Below are 6,109 nucleotides of genomic sequence, written 5' to 3' on the forward strand. Positions count from 1 at the left end.
AAGATCTCAGCTTTTGTTCAGGATGGTGACTTCACAGGCACGTAATGCAATATTTCAAATGACTAAAGAACCAAGGAAATAAATCAAAGGGAAAAAAGCAATTGAAAAGTTCAGAAATGTCTAAAATATATAAAACATACTAGATCTCTAGTTTAATACCCTGAAAGTGCCCATTGTCTCATTTCTTGCATATCCTTCCAAATTTTTTCATCTTGTTGTTTAGAAGCGTAGTCTAATTCCCCAGGGAAAAGCAACAAATAGCAGGCAAACATACTCTCAGGGAAAACAAGTGGGGTTGTGAGTGAAGTTGCTGGCGTTAACAGTGATGCAAGAAGAGACTCTTAAGTAACTGGCACTATAAACAGTATAGTAAAGTCTTTGAAAAGCCGAGTGAAGTCTTAAGAAAAGGTCTGAAAACAATTAGTAATGGAAACCCACAGCTTCCTCCTAGCTTAACCCAGGCCACTCTCCCCTCAAACCCACTCAGCGATCAAGTCTTAAAACCTTTTCTCTCTGCCCTGAGCTCCTAAGCTTAGACTAGAGCAGTCGGACAAGCTGGTGGGGGCACAGGGCTCTGAAGAAGGCCTCATTTACATCTCCACCCTCTAGAAAACCACAGAATTCTCAAGGTCTAGAATCCAACAGAAGAGAGACTGGAGTCTCTTCTTTGTAAGAGAACTGGATATAAGAACTCTGTAGGTCTAAGCCCCAAATGGGAAAAATTTGTTAATTCCTTATTCGTAATCTCTTGGGAGGACAGAGATTCCACTTAGACCTTTCTAAGGGAAATGGCAGCTGTCACTCCCCAAGCAAGTGACCTCTTAAGTTCCTCCAAAGAGGAGGAGTTTCTTCCCCAGTCAGTCCACTTCCTCAATGTCACCCTAAAGAAGTTATATATATTACACCCCAAGTTGACCTGCATGTGCAGAAAGTAGGCAGGAAATAGAGATGAAAGAGGAAATTACACCCCTTGCCATTGCACTGAGGGACTTAGATGTCATTGCCTAATTCAGGTGGTTGGAATTCTGCACCAGCACCACAACCCCCTTCTGCCAACTGAGGTTGCCACCATTTCTTCAGTGAGCAATTAGATTTAATAAACATTCCACCTCACATTTGCATAGTAACCAGTAGTGTGCTGGTTGGTAAACGTTTAGCACTTGGCTCTATGGGGAATGAATGTGCAACATTTGTCCAGTTCCATGATATAAATACTCCCACTGTGGCTGATTTCAAGCTACCAATATGATGTCACTGAAGAGAGTTGAAAAATGATGTGCATGATCAGCTGGTTTGAGCAGGCTTCCTCATGCCACTAACTGCAATACTTTCACTATAATTTATTATTATTTTGGTATGTAGCTCTGCAATTTGCCAATATTTTACAGCCATGCCTCTGTTTCTTCCGTTTTAAACATGATAAAATAGAAGACTCACTTCTCCAGGTGATTGTGAGAACCCAAGTGACAGTACATACAGTTTTTGATCCATGTCAGCCCTACTTTCTTTATCTCCTTTCCTTCTTTTCCCATTATGCCTTCATTCCTCTTCCTCATTGTGAAGCCACACTCCCACAAAGGACCCAAGTCCAGGGAAGTATTGCTTCAAGCTCTGGAGACAGAGAAGTGCTCCAGTTGATGGCAAGCTGGATTGCCAAGAGGACTGCAGTCTACATGATAAATGTGTCTACCTACAAAAGGCTCTGTGCTTGGCATCCCCATAGTGGTGCCCTTGGGGATCCTTGCAGAAATGGGCAATGGGTCCTACACAGGAGTGAGTGGATTCATTGATGCCACTGACACCATACTGCACCATAAATAGAACATGGGTTAAATAGGTTTTTGTGTGGTTGCCCTATTTCCTGTGGAAGGTGTTTCTGTGGGGAAGTGCCTTCCCAAGTTCAAACTCATTTAACCAATATTGAGTTCAGTCTGTTAACATTTGGGGGGCTATAAAAAGATAAAAATACAGTTCCTATGCTAACAGATGGAATAGGAGGTTTAAAACTTCTTCCTTCTTTAATTATGAAGTTATACTTCTTTCTTTAGAGCCAAGTTTCTAGTGAGTGGTATTGACTCCACCTCACTTGGTAACCCACACTGTTCCTTCCTATCCACCGCCCTGATGAGTTCTGGCAGAAATCCCCCAAGGCTTCTAAAGTAGTTCTGAAGATATATCCACAAATTCTTTGATACTTCTCCCCTAAAAGGGTAGAGTGTAATGTCCCTTCTCCTGGCTCTGAGCTATACCTAATGACGTACTTCAAGTCAATACAATATGGCACAAGTGGTTGGTTATATCACTTCCAAAATTAGGTTATAAAAAGACCTCAGTCCTTGGATCACTTGCTATGGAGAAAACTGTCTTGAGCAGTCCCCTAGAAAGGTCCATAGTGGGGGGCACCTGGGTGGCTCAGTCAGTTAAGTGTTCAACTTCGGCTCAGGTCATGATCTCACGGTTTGTGGGTTTGAGCCCTGTATCGGGCTCTGTGCTGACAGTTAGCTCAGAGCCTGAAGTCTTCTTCAGATTCTTTGTCTCCCTCTCTCTCTGCCCCTCCACTGCTTACGCTATCTCTCTCTCTCTCAAAAATGAATAAAACGTTTAAAAAGAAAAGAAAAGAAAAGAAAAGAAAGGCCCACAGGGGAGGACCTGAAGCCTCCAACCAACAGTCATGTGAGTGGCCACCTTGGAAATTGACCCCCCAGCCCTGGTCAAACATTCAGAGACTGCAGCCCTGCCTGACAACTTGACTTCAAACTCATGAGAGGCTCTGAGCCAGAACCACCCTGCTAAGCTGCTTCTGGATTCTTGACCCTTAGAAACGTCAAGATAATAAATATTTGTTGGTTTAAGCTGCTAGATTTGGGGGCAGGTCATTATACAGTAATGTATAACTAATACAGCTTTCTAGGGGGACAGACCCCATGACTATGTTTTTATCCTTTACTTGCTTGACTCAAATTCTGCCATTTATGATGCTTCCTTCTCTTTTTCATATTCCCTTCTAGAACCATGAAACACTGTTCTTTCCCTTATCTCCTCTGTAGTCCCACTTCTCATCATCCTTTCTTGGTCTCCTCCTCTCTGGGGTTCCCAGAGTTCCGCTTTTATTCTTTTCTCATTCTACATGCACTGCCTCAAACATTCTCATAATTTTGATAAGCAATGGTATCCTTTTGAAGGCAACTTAAACTCTCAGAAACAGATGAAGAATGTCTTGCCTCAGATAGCTGGAAAGGATACAGCTGGGGTAACTCCTGAAATTCTTAGATCTGCAAGAATTTGGGTCCCAAGGACTAGAATCCAGAGCTCAACTCTGTCAGGACATTTTATCTCTAACCATTTCTTGTATCACTTACTTTGGTTTGTCCTTCAGTGTTTGCTGCATTCTTTTCCTGCTACAGATGGACCAGGTCTGCAAGCTGGAGAAGATGTCCCATGATATCAGTTCTACTGAGATTGCATGAAGTAGTGAAGTCTTTCTAAAAAGAAAAAATAAACAGATGATGATCAGACATAAATGTCATGTGTCCACCACACTGCTAGGGATGGATGACTCCATCACTGGCCTAATGCTATCTCCTGAACTCCAGACCTATACAACAGCTGGCTTCCAGACATCTCTGGTTGGACTGCCTGCTGTACATTGGTCACTGTATTGGTTTTCTAGGGCTGCGATACCAAAGTACCAAAAACAGGGTGCTTTAGAACAATAAAATTTATTGTCTCATGATTCTGGAGGCCAGAAGTCCAAAACAAAGTATTGACAGTGTCATGTTCCTTCTGAAGGTGCTAGGCAAGGATCTGTTCTAGGTCTCTCTCCTAGATTTTGGTAGTTCCCTGGCTTGTGGATGCATCACCCCAATCTTCACCTTCACATGATGTTCTTCTTGAGCACATGTCCAAATTTCCCCCTTTAATAAGGACACAGACATATTGGAATAGGGCCCTCCCTAATGACCTCATTTTAACTTGATTACATCTTCAAAGACTCTGTTTTTCAAAATGGGTCACATTCTAATGTACTAGAGATTAGGATTTCAACAGATGAATTTCAGGAAAACACAACTGAAACCATAACAGACACAGTAAGAACTCTGACAGAGAACCCATTGTCATTGCTGTTCTCTCCCTCCCTGTTTTCTAAACCAGTTCCTTTCCCCATATACCTTGTCCTGCTTATACATATCACCACATGCCCTATCATTCAAACCAGAAATCTGGAGGCTTTTAAAAAAAATTTTTTTTGAATGTCTTTATTTTGAGAGACAGAGACAGAGAGTGAGCTGGAGAGGAGCAGAGAGAGGGAGACAAAGAATCTGAAGCAGGCTCCAGGCTCTGAGATGTCAGCACAGAGCCCGATGTGGGGCTTGAACCCATGGACTGTGAGATTATGACCTGAGCCAAAGTCGGACACTTATCCAACTGAGCCACCCAGGTGCCCCTGGAGTCATTTTAGTTTTCCTTTTTCTTCTATATTTAATTATTCATTAAGTTCTCCCAGGGCTATGTCGTAAATGTCTCTTAAGTAGATTCCTTTTTCTTCTTAGGTTAGGTTCTTAATATTTCATGGCTGGATAATACAAACATCTCCTAAATAGTCTCTTTACCTCCAGTTTTGGCTCTTTCTTCTGCCTACTCTCTCTCATCAATCTATCCAATACCCAGAAAACCTGCATGATCTGTCAAAAATATAATCGTTTTTTATCACTTCAGAACTTTTTCAACAAGCCCCAGTAACACGAGACAAATCACAAAGTTCTTAGATTGGCCACCAGGTCAATCCTGCAGTCCCTTCTTAGCCTCATATCTGGCCATTTTTCTCTCTAACTTTTGCCTATAATGAAATGCTTCCCGTTCTTCTAAGCTTGGGCCTCTGTTCTCCCCACCATCTGCCTGTCAAATGCCTCCTCATTCTTTAAGGCTTAGATCAAGAACTTCCTCTGGGGAGCCATCTGTCTTAGTCTGTGCAGGCTGCTGTAACAGAAATACCATACATTGGGTGGCTTAAACAACAAACATTGACTTCACAACAATTCTGAAGACGAGCAGTCCAAGATCAAGGATCCAGCAGATCTGGTGTTTGGTGAGAATCCACTTTCTGGATTATAGATAGCTGCCTTCTGTTTGCTCACATAAAAGACAAAAAGAACAAGTTCTTATATGGGCACTAATCCCATCATGAGAGCTCCACCTTATGGCGTAATTATCTCCCCCCTCCCAAAGCCCCATCTCCAAATACCATCACATGGGGACTAGGGTTTCCACATATAAATTTTGGAAGACACACGAACATTTAGTCTGTGGCAACTATGTGCCTAAACCTTCAGTGCCTTGCTTAGTCCCTCTCTGTGGTCACCTCTGGACCAAGCCTGTGTTTCTGCACCACCTCTTCCTAGCAAAGATGTCACCAACCACTACCCGATATCAGCAACTGCACCTGAACAAAACTCATTTCCAGAACTCTGATAAGTGTATAAGGTCCCTACCCTGCTCCAAGGGAGATTCTGCATGCCTGGAAGACACCAAGAGGTGTTAATCAGAATAATCACTCAGACCCTAAACCAACTCTTGGATGCAGACAGGCATTGTAATATTGTGATTTATAATAAGAAATGTATATTTGGTCTTTGTTCCCTGTTTTTCGTGACTCAGAGCCCCTAAAACCCTTTAGAATTTCATAAATGATCAGACCCATAAAATGTCTTTCATTATGTGAATGAGGTGACTTTTGGACCACACATGAGGATGTGGGGCTGTTTGTCAAGAAAACCAACCAGCCAAGAGATTAGATGATTGGAACCATCAGTCCCACCCACTGCCCTTCATTTCCAGAGAGGGAAGAGGGTCTGGAGGTTGAATCAATTGCCAAAGAACTGTGATTTAATCAATCATGCCTATTGTAATCAAGCCTCCATAAAACCCCAAATGACAGGGTTCAGAGAGCCTCTGGGTTGGTGAGCACATGGAGGTGCTGGGACAGTGGTGTGCCTGGAGAGGGCATGGGAGCTCTGTGCCTATTCCCACATACCTTGCCCTGTGTGTGCATCTCTTCCATCTGGCTGTTTCTGAGTTGTATGCTTTTATAATAAACAGGTAAGCTAATAAG

The 6,109-nt window shown here is 42.7% G+C and overlaps 1 long non-coding RNA gene across 1 annotated transcript in view; it reads right to left on the minus strand.

Annotated features, from left to right (window-relative positions):
- Positions 1-3,365: 3,365 nt before the first annotated feature.
- The window catches only part of LOC115296699, a 41,587-nt gene continuing 38,843 nt past the window's right edge, over positions 3,366-6,109 (minus strand). The window contains exon 4 of the long non-coding RNA XR_003911008.1: positions 3,366-3,482. This is a non-coding gene — a long non-coding RNA (uncharacterized LOC115296699). The remainder of the gene's footprint in view (positions 3,483-6,109) is intronic.

The sequence above is a fragment of the Suricata suricatta genome, chromosome 7 (assembly GCF_006229205.1).
Source record: "Suricata suricatta isolate VVHF042 chromosome 7, meerkat_22Aug2017_6uvM2_HiC, whole genome shotgun sequence".
Taxonomy (NCBI): domain Eukaryota; kingdom Metazoa; phylum Chordata; class Mammalia; order Carnivora; family Herpestidae; genus Suricata; species Suricata suricatta.